General features: G+C 39.7%; 2 long non-coding RNA genes across 7 annotated transcripts in view; both read left to right on the forward strand.

Moving 5' to 3' along the window:
- Positions 1–9,867, forward strand: part of LOC128852937 (uncharacterized) — a 53,078-nt gene extending 43,211 nt beyond the window's left edge. The window contains exons 7-9 of one of the 2 annotated variants that reach the window (XR_008451090.1): positions 2,000–2,354; positions 3,896–4,009; positions 9,781–9,867. This is a non-coding gene — a long non-coding RNA (uncharacterized LOC128852937). Of the gene's footprint in view, positions 1–1,999; positions 2,355–3,895; positions 4,010–7,597; positions 7,676–9,780 lie in introns of those variants that run through there. The other variant, XR_008451089.1, reaches the window with a different exon arrangement.
- Positions 9,868–10,219: 352 nt separating this feature from the next.
- The window catches only part of LOC128852936 (uncharacterized), a 33,596-nt gene continuing 26,724 nt past the window's right edge, over positions 10,220–17,091 (forward strand). For 2 of the 5 annotated variants that reach the window (XR_008451084.1, XR_008451088.1), the window contains exons 1-5: positions 10,220–10,304; positions 10,730–10,992; positions 12,701–12,819; positions 15,063–15,246; positions 16,689–16,852. This is a non-coding gene — a long non-coding RNA (uncharacterized LOC128852936). Of the gene's footprint in view, positions 10,305–10,729; positions 10,993–11,759; positions 11,964–12,700; positions 12,849–15,062; positions 15,247–16,688; positions 16,853–17,091 lie in introns of those variants that run through there. The other 3 variants (XR_008451085.1, XR_008451086.1, XR_008451087.1) reach the window with 3 other exon arrangements.

A 17,091-nucleotide genomic window follows, 5' to 3' on the forward strand; every position in this document is an offset into this window, starting at 1 on the left:
TCAGACTGATTTTTGGAGCTGCTTTGTAAGGAGCAGAAGTAAGAGTGGGAGTTCGGGAGGGAACTGAGGAGACCTTTGCCAGCACTGGGCAACAAAGGACTGAGATGCAGTGGTGGAAGGGAAAGTAAGGTAGACAACACTAATTAAGTAGGCAAAATATTATTTTCTCTGTGTGATGCCCTTCTAGTTAGTGTCTGGTGTAATTCCTTCAAGTGAAGTAACTCATTCATACTGAGTTTAAGCAGCGCTGGTTTTGTTTGTCATGGTTCTCACATTATACACCTTGAGGGGTAACTTAATTAAGTAGCGCTCATTTGTTTGAAAAGTTATCTTAGCTCAATTATTTTTCCCTCAGTGTTTATTTTGAAGCTTGATGAGATTTTTTTCCTTATCTCTGTCTGATACGGCTATCTGTTTCTTTAAAATAAAAATACAGACGGACTAATGAGTGCCAGAGATGAAGTTTCACAGGTACCCAAATCCTCCTGGTGACCTGAAATGTCACTGAATTAGTTGGGCAGGGTTTTATTGATGTCACTGGAGACAGACACAAGTCAAAGATTAAAATCCTTAAACAGCCAGGGGAACTGTGGCACTTGCGGTGGTTATCCCAGCATGAAAGTTAAGGAAATTCAGGGCTTAAGCATAGAATCATAGAAGAGTTTGGGTTGGAAGGGACCTTAAAGATCATCCAGTTCCACCTCCTGCCATGGGGGACACCTCCCACTGGCTCAGGCTGCCCAAGGCCCATCCAACCTGGCCTGGAACACCTCCAGGGATGGGGCAGCCACAGCTTCCCTGGGCAACCTGGGCCAGGGCCTCACCACCCTCATGGTGAAGAAATTCCTCCTCCTGTCCAGTCTCAATCTGCCCCTCTCCAGTTTATCCCCATTAATGGAGAGCTCATTAAATTCCCGTGGGTGATAATGCATAGAAACTGTTATATGCAAGCAGTGGTAGCATTCAGATGTATTTATGAGGCTAAAAAATGGACAAACTAACTTAGTGTGTCCCTGAGCTAACTCAGCCGGGCACCTGACGCCATTCTGCTGGAGTCAAGAGGTTTGACGTTGCCAGATTGGGCAACCATGGCAAGTCTCGGTGCCTACAACGTGTTGGGAGGACTTTGCTCCCTTAGCATTTTGGCTGAGGAAAGAAGCAAGAAGAGATTTTAAAAGATGTTTCTGGAGTTAAGGAGGGCAGCTCAAGTTGATCCAGTGAAGAGGTCTGCAGAGTTCCATCGTGGCACCTGACCTTTCTCCTCTGCTCCTGGTGAGGATTGCTTCTCTGCTGTGCAGAAGTAGGACGTGCTGTCCAAACCCTTTTGAGTGTTCAGGCTGTGTAGGAAAAAAGGCAATAGTGTGGAGAAAAATAATTTATCAGTCTTGGTAGAAGTTTTCACCCCAGGATATCGATATATTGGAGCACCAGAAACGATAAAAACTTTGTTTTAGGCTTTCAATAGGAGAGCTTAGCTAACAGGAGGGAAAAAATAAGGCAGAATAAATAGGAACTCTTATTTTCTGCCCATTGAGTGACCTTGTTCCCTGCCCCTAGGAGACTGAAAATGATGATTAATAGTTTACAAATCCACTGTTCAGTAGGTTGTGAGTTTATGCAGCAATACTGGATTTTATAATAGCTGTAATGCCAAATTAATTTGCAGCCATCTGAAAGTGGAATGTGGTGAAGAGGATATGATAGGAAGAGTGAATGGAAATCCTGTGTTCAGCTTCAACTGCAGGGGTGTGCAGAGGGAGAACAAGTATATCTGACATAAAATTTACACTAGGATACGGAGGCTAATGCCATGAAACCTTGTTAGGGTTTTGAAATCCAAATTGGATCCCAGAAGCTTAGAGCTAATAACCCAACAATGTGGCTTTTACAAGCGTTCAAGTTTTAAAGTGCAGTTATATTGAGTTCGTGTGCCCCGAGTTTCCATATGGTTTCCCTATGGCGGATCTAGAGGAAATTCTTTTCTGACTTTTTTTCCCAGGTTTGTATCTGGAGTAGTTGGTACCTCCAAAGCGGTCTGAACCCACACCTCCGTGAATGTCCGTGGAACCACAGGATGTGCTTGACTCTCTGAAAATACAATAACTCCTGTTTTGATGGCAAAAAACCTTAAGTGAAGTTAAAGCATCTTCGGCTTAGAAGCTACAGATAATTTCTGACGACTCTTCATTTAGCTTTTAGCCATGGGTCTATGGAAAGTCTGAAATGCAGCTGGAATCAGGACTGCTCCAAACACATGTAAAAAGCTCGTAGGGAAGACCTGGAAGGACCAGGATGGTGTGATCTGTGATGAAACAAAAAATTGAATATGCATGAAGCCTTTTCATATGCAGCAGGTCAGATTTTTTTTCCTTTGATGCTGTATGTTGGATTTACCCTGATGAAAACAGAATGTCCTTTTCAAATCCATTGGCTTTTACGTTAACCATAATTTGAGATTGCCTCGCTGGGAATCTGTTTCCTTGGGGAGCAGAGAATTTGAAAGAGACAGTTTAATGTGGAGTAGCGTTGCCACGACTGCAGTCCTTTCTGTTGCAAGAGGTGTTTTAAAGTTAATTTCAATGTAAGGTGAAGATAAAATGTTCATTAGGCTTTGTTTTGGGGTGATTCTATTAATAAGTTCTTTGCCTGCTTTTGTTTTGCAACATTTTTTGCACTCTGTTCTTTTTGTTTTCATTGCTGGCGAACACCTGCGTTTTCCTGTCCTCTGTGTTGGTTGTCTTTGGGTTTGGTTTGCATACGTTTCAGTTATGCTTTTTCTGCAATGGAAGAGCAAATTGTGCCATCCTATTTAGAAAGATGAAGTTATTTAACGAACATGAAGGTGAGGAGGTTGAAAGGCTCCTCGGTGCCACTGAATGTGCTCCCCCATGGATTTCAATTGCCTTTCAGAGAAGTCCACAGCTAATCAGCTTATAGCATATGCATAATATGGCATTTTTTTTTTGCCTAGTCCTGCTATTAAGCTCTATTTCTAGGTACCTGTAGATTATTTTTAATTCTTTTATAATTACAGCCCCCGATGCAAAAGTATGATCTGCTTGTCTGTATTAACAGCAGAAGAAGAGATATCGCTTGCAGTCACTTCCACATGCAGAGCCAGTTTGAGTCAATTGGTTTTATTATTACTGTGCTCTTCACACTCATACGCCTCAAATTGAACTGAAGCCATTTGAATTTATCTGCTGTATCGAGGCAATCAAATGACAAGGAGTGGCAGTCATTGAGGATGGATTACTTTGGATCTCAGTATCATTATTTGCCTTTAGAGATATAGCGAGCCATTCAATCCGAGGAGGAATACTTTAGTTTTTAATTAATAGTTTCAGGATGCTATTATTAACTTTTCTTTTAACTTCTTTCATTAATTAAAGATTATAGCTATATGGTCAAACAGACAGAAGAATGCAAAGTATCCGTGATGAATTCTGACAAAGAAAAGGATCTTCTGACTCTTTCAGTGTCAGAAAAATGCATCAGATCTCTGCGTTATAACGTGGATACTCAAACATGATCCGAAGCAGACAGTTAATTTCTTTTAATTGGTAAAACATTTTCATTTAGAGGACAGATAACAAAGCAAAGTTAAGTGAACGTAACGTGCTAGACCATAGAAATTATTTCAGACTTGTGAGTGTGTAGTTTTAATTAATTAGTTTGCACTATATGTTTCTAAGTGCAAATGTGAATGTTTTCTTGTGTGAATATTAGAAATGCGCTCTTCAAAAAGAGAATGAATTAAAAGATGTGAATATTCGATCTTACATGATGTTTGGCTTGACTGTACAGATATAATTCAAAATCTCCTCTACTTGTAGTCATAAAGCCAAATTACGGCAGAACATGCTTTATTGACAGACTGCATAATATTTCACAGGAATGGCAACGTGAAGGATAATGAGCATCTCTGCTACATCTAAATCCCTTCCATCCAGGGACTTTGACTCTCAAAGTCACGTCGAAAGAGTCAACACCCAGCCAGTTTTAGAAGGTAATGCTTTGATAATCAAATTGCCGAAATCGGGCGCGTGAAAAATTCTTTCTGCTGAGAATATGGAGACTGTGCTGGCAATTGTGTTTGATTATCATCCCTGAAATGCTAGCTTCAGGTGGCAAGAAGCGAACTACCTTTTGCTTCGCGGTAATAATATGTAGGTACTCTTCTCTCTAAGCCTCAGAGGTGGTAACCAACATGCAAAATGCTATTCTAGACCAACAGCATTTTGCAGATGAATTTGTATTATAGGACTGGTTTTGTAACCTAGGTTTGCTGACGAGTTTAATACTGATATCACTGGTAATTTCTTAATGTTACAGTTAATTGTTAGGCGCATCACTGTCTAAGACTGCGCTGCGTGGGCAGATCTGACTCTTGATTGATAAGATGCAAATGGAATTCTTTCTTCATGGCTGAGAAAGAAGTTTATTAATTGTATTTTGAATATTATTAAAATAATTTTCCTGTATCACTTGAATAGTAAAGGGTGATTTAAGGAGACAGATCCTGAGCTGGTAGAAGTTGGTGGTGGCTTTCAGCTGAGGAGTCTGGATACGAATGAACCTGTAGCTGTGGCATTACAGGGCTCTCTTCTTCTGGGCTGGAGTTTTTAAGCTGTGGGCTAAGTTCAAGAGGAGGTACCCAAGGCGGGAAGGTTGATGCTGACTCGGATACGTCTTTGGGATCCTTCACCCCTCTTGGTTCAGTGCATGTGCACATCTGCAGTAAGCCTTGCAAAGGAAAATTAGACAGAGACCGCAGGCTTGGCTGTGTGCCCGGCTCCTTACAAATCACTCAGGGGCAGACCATGTGCCTTACGCTGCTGGAAAAACTCCATTAACTTGATAGGGATGGACTTTCATTTCAGGCCTTTAATACACCTTTTGCAGCTACACCTTCTTTGAACAATTTACTTCTTGGACATACACACTCTTCCACACTCTCTTTCTTTCATTTTCCCCAGTTCAATTTTATTTTATTGTGCTACTTTCTTCTGATTTAAGTTGAAAGTCCATCTGATAACCAACTTTTCTATAATGCTGGTTATATTATGTCAGTAAGTGGGAATAGCACAGCATCTCTGTTTTCACTCGATGGGAAGTGACACACTGTTGATTAAAATTTATTGCTAATACGCTTTGATGAATGTTTCAGAGTATGTTATTGTTTTAGTTTTTCATTTCTGGACATTTTCTATTTCTGTTTTATCAACTCTATTTCCTCCAATTGTTTTAGACGTAATGTATGATGCTAGTAACCTGTCAGCTTCAAAAATGAGGGGCATAAAATGATACTTTTGCTGAAAAACAGAATTAGAGGGGAGAATGATTTATAATGTTCTTTAAAATATACAGTTACATTTGTTTATTGAGATGCCAGTTACATACAGAAAAATAAGGGAAGATGTTTGAATTTCCTGTTTGAAATTATTTAATATGATGTCGTAATTTATAGATGGAAGGCAGATTTATTATGTAAGCTAGCCCAAGTCTGATCAAAAGGACTATCCACTTCCTAGCACCTCTTTAATCTTCCTTTAAGCTTCCAGCATTCCTTGAGAAGACTTTCATTCAAGTTTTATAGGTGTTCAGTCCATTAATCTGTTCTCATTTTTTCCTGTTTATTCAGTAATACTGTGGTTCAGCTCACCGCGTTGGATCACTCATTTTCCTCTCAGAGATCTTGGTCGTGTATTTGTGGTGATCACTTCAGCCCGTTTTTGTAATAGCATTTTATCATAGTCCCCAGCTTGCATTGCAATAAAGGACTAAGAGAAGTTCAGCCATTGACTAATGTGGAAAAAAACCCAAAAATGTAGGCTGATGTAAACTAATTCTCATCTCTTTTCACCCTTGCTACTATTAGCCAGAATCCGAGGTGCATAGTTATCTTAGGCATGCAAACATTTTGTCTGAGCTATCTTCCATGAGCTTGTATTCTCTTGTCGACTCCTCCAGACTGCTCCTGGGTGCTGTCTCCAGAGGCTTTTTTGGAGAAGCAGTATTCCTGCTGGAGTAACTCCTCCACTGAGCAGCAGGATTGTTCCTGCATGGACATGCTGTTCTATGTATACTTATGCCCAGACGTCTTTTTCCAGCAGCCTCTAACTGGGTCACCATCGCTGCCAGCTCACAGATTTCCCTATCTTTTCTTCCCTGGTTCCTCCTTGAGTCAAACAATATATGCTTTCGATTATTTTTCACCATCTGAATTAGCTAAAATGTTGTTACAACATCAGATATGTCCAAATTAGGTCTCACCCCCTCCCGCCCCGTCCAGTTTTCCAATCTGTTTGCTTTGCTGGTGCTAACCATGTCTCCTAATACAGAAAAAAATTGCCAATTTTGTTAATATGATTATTTCTCACCCTTCCAGATCACTTAGGAAAATATTAAAGAATAGGAATGATAGCCACGATTCCTTCATTACCACAGAAGATGTCAACTTGGCATGCTACTCCTCCTTGACGTCTTTTGTTTACATTCAATTAGTCAGGACTTGGATCTGTCCAATCCAATTTGAATTAACAATTCAATTACTCTTTCATGAAAAAGAGAATAAACGCTTCATTAAATTACACGCTTTATTAAAATAGCTATCGACATTCATAAAGAAACTTTCTAACGTGATTTTTTCCAACATAAATTGTTTTGCACAAAATATCGTAGTCTTGAAATATGTATTATTTTAATTAGGTTGCAACTTAAATTGCTGGATTTTTAGTGTCTTATAGATAAGAGGATAATTAAATGGTCTAAGAGCTAGGAGGTTTTAGATTCCTTGGGAATATTTCTGTTGTTTTGTAGGGAAACGGAGTGTTTGGGTCCTTCTGAAATCGCAAATCACAGAGCACTGTCCTTGTCGCTGAACAAAGACAGAACAAAAAGATCATCTCGTGCCCCAAGATATTAGTACGAAAAGTTTCACTGATGGAGAGAGGATTGAGGTTGAGGGCAGGTATCTGCCTGAAATTGTTTGCAATTGCCTACAGGGCAAATTCTGCTGTCATGTGCAATGATCCAGCTCCCTTGAAGTTGGGGAAATAGCATAAATGTTTCTGACAGCTACTTACTGCATAATCTGGAAGAAGTGCACCATAATTTGTAACAGGTCTTTTAAGACCTTTTAAGAATATTCAAGTTCCTCTATCATATGATGAGCAATCTCGCTGAAATTTTGGTGCTTTTACTGTATCATTTATGGGTTTTTTGAGTCCTCCCTTCTTCAGGCCACAAGTCAGTCACATCCGATATTTAAGGATATACTGAAGTATGTTCATATTGGTCTCTTCTCCCAAGGAACAAGAGATGGGATGAGAGGAAATGGCCTCGGGTTGCACCAGGGGAGGTTTAAATTGGACATTAGGAAAGAGCACTTCACAAAAAGAGTTGTCAAGCCCTGGCAGAGGCTGTGCAGGGCGGTGGTGGAGTCCCCATCCCTGGGGGGATTTAAAAGCCATGTGAATGTGGTGTTTAGGGACTCAGTTTTGTGGTGGAATGTCAGTATGAGGTTTATGGTTGCGGTTGGTTATCTTAAAGGTCTTTTCCAACAGAAATGATTCTGTAATTCTGTAATATTTAGGCAAGTGCTTAAATTTATGCTTCCGGAGCTGCTGCTGTGGGAAACTGCCGGTAGAGCTGTGCTTCTGTTCACAGAGGTAATGGCAACCACTAAAGCACTTAAACTTTCTACAAGGTTTGTCAGCCTTCCTGGCTCTGAGTAATCACTCAGCAAACAAAACTAGATATTTCTTTTTCTTTCCATTCCCTCATCAGGTACTTTAATTTCTAAAGGCTTTTCCTCCTGGCCTATTTGCCAGCAGCAACAAAACTGGTAAAGCAACTATCAGTAGCTCTACTGGGACAAAGAAACGCCTCTGTTCCTGCAGTTGAAGAGTAGGCTCCTAATTATGGAATGAAGATGTTTTAGAACAAAGCCATGAAAAAAAATAATCCTTGTTTTCATTGGCTGTTCACTTGCCTGTTCTCATTAATGCTACACTGGGAAATTTGTTTGCAGTTCGGTTGAACGTGTCTATTTTTAACCTTGATGACCAAATAAGCTCAGCCATGGATTAATGTCAAAAAGAAACACATGACTTTTTTTTCTTCTTTCAAACCCTACAGCCAACTATTCACCATTGTGAACAGATTAGCTGGAAAACCGTTTCATCAGGTGCTGCAATGCTTAAGTGCTTACAAGTTTGAGACAACTCTAAGACACTGAGAAATGTTATGGAAATTGTATCATATGTATTAATACAATAATACTGCATTCTCTTGGATTCAATTTAGAATTTACATTGTGTATCACAAGGGTAGCTTTGTTCCTGAAAGGAGTTTTGAAAAATGTCAGTTTAGACAGTTGTGGTATAAATAAGGAACTTTCTTTCCTTCTTATATAGGCAACGTAATCCGATCTTTAAATTTAAACGATCATTTCTTATTATATTCCTAAAAAAATGCGTTTGGGTATTTTCGCTTCTGCTGCTGGAATGCTGTTTGCAGGCAGGAGAAAAATCTGACTACAGCTGAAATTCTTAGTTATTGAATTTGGAAATAATAGAAAGAATATATCTATCCTTCCATATTTAAATCTTCAGAGAGCTTCATCCGATCCCCAGGTGATCTTGAAAAAAGAGCCCTCCTAAATGAAATACATGTTAGAACCATTCCAAGAGTAGGAAATTCGCAGTTCTCTTTTTGCATCTACCACAGTGTGTTTCCGTGTAGGTGATTTGGGGCTCATTTCTTCCATCCTTGCCTGTGAAATGCTTTCAGGTGTGCTAAATATTTTCCACTTTCCACTCTTTAATATTAGGGGAATAATTGTTAGCTCAGGTCTGGACGTGACCTTAGTGGTGAGGATAATATCACACTGCAGTTTGGCTTCCTCTGTGATTGGTCCATCCCACATCTTCTAATGCTGCAGCACTGATGGGGGAGTGGAACACAATCCACTTTCAGACCTCTACAATATCTTCACCTCAAGCTGTCTTAGACTACAAGCCTGGTTTGAAACTTCATTTTGTGTGTAGAAAGAAAGTAGCAAACATTACCTGTGGAGTACGAGGCATCCTTTGACTTTTGTAAGACCTTTTTGTCGTATGGACACATCATACCTACCTTTAGGTGCCCCACTGGAAGGCAGCTGAGGCACATCTGCATGGCACAGAAGTGGGTGTTGTCCGGGCTAGAACACGTCTGTAGCCAAATCCAGACCTTCAGCTTCTTCTACCTGTGGTTTATGCAGGTGCTCAAGTGCTTTTCAGCAGTGGAAATTGCTTTCGAGAACCGGATGACAGTTTCACCGAGGACCTAGTGACAAAACAGGAAAATGGAAGGAACGGAAGAGCCGCTTTTAGTCTGCATCTAACATGGATGAGCTGCCAGAGGGGGTCAAACACAGCTGGATTTGTTCTTTCTGTATTGTTTATTAATCATGATTTTCTTGGAAGCAATTCTGAGGTTTTAATGGTCTGTGTGAATCTCAGGTGCATTTCAGCTTGAAGGAGGAAGGTCATAGCAGCAGAATAAATGTAGTAGTTCTGCATGTGGCTTTCTTTAGATTCTTTTTTTTTTTGTAATTTTCTTTTTCACTTCAGTATTTTCCTTCTTAAATGACCTACTGTTTATTATGCAAGGACATTACTGTGTATCGTGGCATGTGTAGGACATTTAGAAAAAACAGCTAAATTAAATTGCAGATTTGGAGACCAGACCGCAATCAGAATTTGATTTTGTGTGTCACCTTTTTTTTTTAAGAACAGGCTCGCGTTAACCTTCAGAAATTGTAAGAGCAGCATGGGCTTGGATCAAAAAAGAGACTTGAGCTCTGTTCTTAAATAACAGGCAAGTTCAGTCCTTGTTTACATGCATGAGACTTTTACTGACAATGATGAGCTTAGAGCTTTATGTACTGCTTGCACAGAATACATAATCCGCAGTGGAAAATAACTCTGAGGCAGCAGCTTTTAAAAAGACAGGCTTGAGGCAGGTGTTGTGATTAAGGAGGTGTTTAAAAACTCCCATAATAAAGTGCTCTGAAGGGATGAATATTGCTTTTCACCAGGCTGAGAAGTGCAGGTTTGCATAGGATGCCTCAACCTGGTAGAAAACTGGTGTGGTTTTTTTTTATCTCATATGAGGTGTTCCCTATCCGATATCTCATAACATGAGAACCTCATATTTTCATGATGCAGATCCTGAACACACTTTGTTAGTTCCAGCAATGCTGGGATTAAGAAAGAAGGAGGAGTCCTGCGACCATCGTGGATGCTTGGGCTGAGGTCTGTGCTGATCCGTCGGGACTGTGCGTCCTCTCTTTCTCTTTGTTACCTCTAAAATTTCAGAATAAAAGAGTCAAGAAGGCAAAAGCTTACTCGTACAAAATAGGGTTTTAAAAGCTTTCCTTGTAAACTTAAATGTGTTTTGTTCTCTTTGCTATGAGAAGATCGAGGCCAGCTTTCTGAAAGACCCAGGGAACCACAATTGTGGGTTGACCTAGTAAATAGTTAGCAGGAGTAGACAGTCTATAGAAAAGGGCACAGCTTAGGTCAGTAGATCTCCTTAACTCAGATTTTTCTCACAGGAGCTCCATGCTCCCCGTTTCTTCTTGTAAACTTCTCTAGTACAGAAGTTTCACGTGGAACTCTTACTTTGTTCTAATTGTCCTTTCAAAAGCAAAGTTGATGTTAAACCTCTTGGCTTACAGGTAATTTGTTTGAAACCAAGGTATGTCTTTATGTCTTGATCTCGATGAGAGGCAGATGGTTGGAGATCCTGAAGCACTTTGGGGGCCGCCTGCACTGCAGATGTGGTTTCCTGGATACTCCATGGAAGGGTATTAAAAACAAATCTCACTGCGACTGTGCAAAACCAAGCAATCATCATCAACAAGATTTAATATGCGTCATGGCATTAGGAGTTGGAATAATGCTAACAACCTTCAGAGAACTACCATGAGTTTTACTAAAGGTCAGTAATTTTTTTCTTTTCCTCTGGGAACAGTGTTTCCTGTCTACACGTAATCTGGAACAGTCCTAAGTCCTCGAGACAGACAAGTACGTTTCATCTAAACACTTTTTCTTTAAAAAAAAATACCAAAATGTTCCTATCCTTAATCACTAAAAATACATATTTTTTAACGGTGAGCCCTTCTGAGTGTCTTTTCTTTACAAAAGGCAAATTCTTTCTTAGTTTTAATGGATTTCTAAGTTTCTAAGATTTCTAAGTTTCTGATTTCTAAGTTTCTTATCTGTTCCCTACCTTTCATTGCTCTACGCTCCCAGAATTTCATTTTTATATTTTGACATTTTCGAAGTATCATTGAACTAGAGAAGACACAGACTATATTCAAATGAACTTCCATTTGTCTAATTGCTTTCTGATATGCACTGGGATATCCATCTTATCCACATCCTCATCCTTAAGGTATCTGTGAAGGAGATTTAAACTGTGCTGTCACTTAGGAATTAGCAGTGTTGGGAAATTTTCTTTTCCTGGCGGATGATGGATCTTGAAGAGGGAAAATGTTTCTCAACACTGTGATCAAAGCCTTGATTCCAGAGGAAAACAAGCCAAATATCTGTGGGTTCTGCTTTGGAAAGGGTTTGTTAGTCCTAGATGCTTTGTGAAAGAAATGAAATCACATTTCAAGAAAAAGAAAAAAGACTTTCCACTTCGCAGCAGTGCAATATTGTGTCCTCTACCATCTCTTCTTCTAGGAATCACGGGAATAAAACCTGAGAAAAGTATATTTCCACATTTCCATGTGAATTTGAGAATAAACAGTGGACAGGGTGAATGTTGAGATTATTGAATCTAGACCCCAGCCCTATATTTATGAAGCTCTATGCTCAACGATAAGTTGTACTAATCAATAATGAACCGCATGCAAATATCCAGATTCTACAACAGTGAATCTGAAACACAGAAAATCTAGAAATGTAAGTCTTATTGCTACTTTTAATCTGAAGTTACCCTCTTCTAACGAATCATTTTTCTTATCTGGATGGTTCAAATGGAAAATTGGCGTGCATGAGCTTTAGGCTGTTCACCTTCTACTATCTTTGTAGCCAGGCAAATAAATGGCTTGTGAATCTGTCCCGGAGAAGCTTGCAAACAGATATTTTAACAGGTAACCATCGATTTTAACCTTGAGCATATAGAACGCTATGGCAGTTCCCTTTATCAGCAAAAGGAAGGAGTCATCCATCATCTCTGGATTTATGGTGCTTATAACTGTACTGGCGACAATGATGGTGTTCAAGACTTTCTGTCGTAAATTGTCCGCTCTCGTGGTATACTGTAAATAATTTTGATTAATTTAGCTGGGCCATTAAGCTCATTAGCTCCTACAGTGGTTATGGGCTGACATCAACTCAGGTCTGTAGAGTTAGCAAGCAGTTAGGAAGAGGATTTTTATAATCTGTTGGAAAAGTATATTCCCTTCATTTTCCCCCTTTTAAGGAGATTTTGCTTTTAAAAGGCTAATTTGAGAGCTGCCCTTGAGCTGAATTATTCAGTAAGTTTATCCCTCTGTCAGTGACTGTCTGTGTTCACTGTGGTTTGCAGAACTTTTCTCCTGCACCTTTTAACCCTACAGAGATGCACCTTACATTTCTAGATCTTGAAACAACCACACACAACATAAAATTCACCCTGGTCTGTGCTCTCTCCCCAGAGATGGATTACGTGCTTGGGAATCCTTCACCATTACAAAGTATGATAAATCCGTGTCCTCCTTGGGCTGGTGCAGATCAAGACAGACGTGAGACTCCAACAATAAGGCAGCACATTGCTGTACGGTTTATACTTACAGATACATCCGTGTAAGAGTTGAATCTCTGAGCAGAAGAATGTTTTGAAATCTTTGGGCAGTGCCTTGGATAGAGATTTTAGATCACTCCCTTCCTCTACCACAGTTAGAATCATAGAATCATAGGATAGTTTGGGTTGGAAGGGACCTTGAAGATCACCCAGTTCCAACCCCCCTGCCATGGGCAGGGACACCTCCCACTGGATCAGGTTGTTCCAAGCCCCATCCAACCTGGCCTTGAACACCTCCAGGGATGGGGCAGCCACAGCTTCCCTGGGCAACCTCTTCCAGAGCCTCATCACTCTCAGAGTGAAGAAATTCCTCCTTCTGTCCAGTCTCAATCTGCCCCTCTCCAGTTTATCCCCATTGCCCCTCGTCCTATCCCCACAGCCTTTGTGAACAGCCCCTCCCCAGTTCACTCTTTGCAGGCTCCAGACCCTCATCTGTAAAGTCCTGATTGTCGGTGGAAACAGCATAAATCTGAATAGATTTTTTCAAATCTTCTATTGGCAAGCTGTTTTGTTTGTTTTCTTGTTTTTAATTAATATCTAATTGAGTGTGCAGACGTGGGGTTATCCCATCAATTGTTGCAAACTGGCTTAGCTCTGCCAGATCTGTATTGATTTATACAACCGAAGAGGCTAACTTGGAGTTAAAGGAAACGGCCAAAGCTTGCTTCTTAGTAAGAAAAAGGAAATTAAAAAAGGAACTGTCATGCTGTGATCCGTAGCATGGTAACAGCACTTTGTTGACTGCCAGGGAAAGATTACTCCTGCAAAAGAACTGGAAAATGATTGGGAGCTTTTTTGCCTTTTCTTTTGATTTTTTTTTTTTCAATCTTACTGTCATCATAGAAAGTTTATTGACAATTAATTTTATGGGAAGGAATTACAGTGGTGGTAAGCAATTAAATAATACAGTATGTATTTACGCAATGGTGAGCAGAATTAATATAATTTACCTTGCTTTTTAAGCCTTGCCCTAGAGTTGTCCCCAGGGCTAAGATACCGTTTTAATGTAGATAAACTGCTGTGATAAGAAACTACATTTTGTTAAAAATCAGAACGTATTTTCTTTTATTTATTAAAGTTAGTCATAAAACTCATATTGGAAATAGCGCACAAATGAGCTTCTTATGCATAAAATCATTGAAATATAACATGACATTTACTACCTGCGGTACATAATTAGACTCCCATTCACTTATACAACCATTTCTTTCGGCCATTGAACGTGGTGATTTTGAGATGAGTTGGCTTTCTGCTAAAAAACTGGAAATTTTAAATTGAACTTTCTCTCTGTAGTCCCCTCCTCAGATGGTCTCATTTCAAATGAAGCAGTTAAACCTGCAAAAAAAGAACCCTTTATTCTGTTTATGAAGTGTATCACTATTTAACTGGGATTTTTTTCAGTTATTTTTTCATTGCATTTGACGAAGTTATTTGTATAATCTTTCACTATCACTCCTAACAGTGACTTTACTTATAAAATAATGGCTCTATCAACCTATCAGCCGTTAATGTACAATATTAAAGATGATCTTGTCGAGCACTTAAAAATTATTCTTCAACATTTCCACTTGCAAAATGAGATCTAGTTTCAAGATGAAGTCCCAAATTTGCCTTCAATTTTTGTTGGTGAATATAATGATTAATATTTTATTTAAATTCAAGATTTTTTTTTTATTACATACTTTAAATTCCTCTAAAATTAGTTGCATATTTGGTGTAGAGACCTAGTTATTTTCCAAGACTGGATAGGTTACCTTTTGATTTGTTTTCTTACATTTTAAGAACTGCTAACAAGGTGAAAATTTTCCATAGCATCTCCTTTTTTTTCCGCCACAGGCTTCAATTACCCAGATTGTTGTCCTGGTTTTTTGGGCTCTTATCTATAGCACATGTTTTTTGGAGTTCTTATCTTGCCATCGCTTTGAAATGTATGTGTTTCTGAGCAAAGCTGTCTTCTTGCCATTGACTTCATTCCCATTGACCTCAATGAGGTAACAACAGTGATGATGTCTGTAACTGTCCTGAAGAAGGCTGGTAGGAGGGTGGAAGGAGAACCACTCCTGTTGCATTATTCCTCTAAATCATAGAATCATTAATCATTAAGGTTGGAAAAGACCTCTAAGATCATCCAGTCCAACTGTCAGCCCAACACCACTGTCCCTACTCTAAACCATGTTACAAAGTGCCACATCTACATGTTTTTTGAACACCTCCAGGGCTGGAGACTCCACCGCTTTGCTGGGCAGCCTTCAACTTCAAAAGCTTTTAATGAGATGGAGGAGAAGCTGGAGGCATTGGAAGAGGACAGCCCTCCTCAGAGTGAAAGAAGGTGAAACTCAATCACTTCTAATAGAAGAAAGAGAACAGAGACTAACATCTTACAGCTGATAAATTAATTGTGTAAGTAAAATTTTAGCTAATTTGGAAAGAACGGAGCAATATGAAGGTGCTATTAACATCTATTAACATGCAAAAATGGTTCTACATCCTTTTTTTAGGAGGAACAAGCACTTGTAGATTAAAATTAAAAAACAAATCCACGCTAAAGTGCCCTTCACTTTATAAACAAGACCTCTCCTTACCTTTTCGTAATCGCAGAATTCCAGAATGGTAGAGTTGGAAGGGCCCTCTGGAGCTCATCCAGCCCAATTTCCCTGCTAAAGCAGGGTCACCTACAGCAGGCTGCACAGGAACGGGTCCAGCTGGGTTTGAATACCTCTGGAGAAGGAGACTGCACACCCTCCCTGGGCAGCCTGGCTACAGGCTTCCAACAAGCCTCTAAGCCACCAGTCACAACCCTCTGAGCTCTTCCTTCCAGGCAGTTCTCAACCTCTCAAACCACATGTCCTTAGGTTGCTTATGAGGCTGTTATGGGAGACAGCGTTTAAGGTGTTGCTCAAGTCAGGGTAGACAACATCGATCGCTCTCCCCTCATTTACCTACGCAGTTTTGCTATCAGAGAAGGGTATCAGATTGGTCATGCATGTCTCTCTAAAGCATGTTTTAATCCTGAAGTTTGATACCTTCTGCAGTACAAGGATCAAACCGCCCCATTTCAGAAGAAAGATACGCTTTCGTTTTTTTAGTTTCATCTAGTTCATGCACATCTTAATGAGAACTCTGCCTAGAGAGAATTTTGGAGAGCGTTTGGGATGAACTCTGGCAAGCTGAGCTGAAGGCTCTAAGCTTGGTGTTCGAAGCAAGGAATCACCTGCCAAGTTCATGATCTTGGAGTAATGAGCATGACACCAGCTGAGAAACGTGAAGCAGAGGTTTGCTTGCAGTGCTGCACTTCTGACTGCAGTTATTCCTAGAGTATAGCTTTTAACGTCTGAAGCAAGTACAGTGTGAGAAGGGTGACGAAAATGCACAGCAGTGCTCCTTACGTAAGGCATTTTCATGTCTCTTGTGCCTTTTCCACTACCCACTGGAGGAAACCATTTGACTTTGGAGTAGATATGGTCATTGGTGAGGTTGTTCCTTGTGCTCAGTTTGCATTCTCTGCTCCTGGGATGAAAATTTCAGATAGACGGGGTGGGGTGGGAACGTTGTAGGCTGAAAGAGCAAGTGCAAAGTGATCATTAGTTGAACCAAAATGTATTCATCACTATGCGTAACGCTTAACACTACGATCAGGGACTCTCACTTGCTATAGTGATGAATATGAAAAAGTTAATGCGATGCCCTCCATCTTAGACATACAGACATTTGAAGGTATTTGTAAAAATTTAATGTCAAGAGTGATTTCAGCTTAAATAATGGGCTCAGGGCACTTGTTATAACATTATGCATTTTATTTTATGCAACTACTTTTTAAACTGCTTTACAAGTGCTCCTCACAGCAGGTACCTGTTTCAGAAGCCCAAGCGAAAAAGAAGCTGAAATTACGTTTTCAAACATGACAGAGAAGAAAATTCTGCAAGCACTTACACGAATAAAGATGCAAGATTTGCTACTCTGGAAAACCTTAATAGATTCCTAACCTAAAATCTGCCTGCGTCTTTAGGTAGGTAAATGCCACTTAAGGTGTGGCCTTTAGCTACTTGTTCTCTAAAATGACTGTTTTCTGGGAACAAAATCTATTTTTTGTAGACTTTCTCTGAACTTAAAACCACTTGGAAGTTTATAAATATTTTATCTGAGATGTGTATCTTATACTGTGTATTTGTACCTGTTGTTAACTGTGAAGGACAGCTCCTTAATGTAATCAACAATATTAAATTACAGCCCTAGATGGGAAATTAA

Source organism: Cuculus canorus, chromosome 8 (assembly GCF_017976375.1).
Source record: "Cuculus canorus isolate bCucCan1 chromosome 8, bCucCan1.pri, whole genome shotgun sequence".
Classification (NCBI taxonomy): Eukaryota; Metazoa; Chordata; class Aves; order Cuculiformes; family Cuculidae; genus Cuculus; species Cuculus canorus.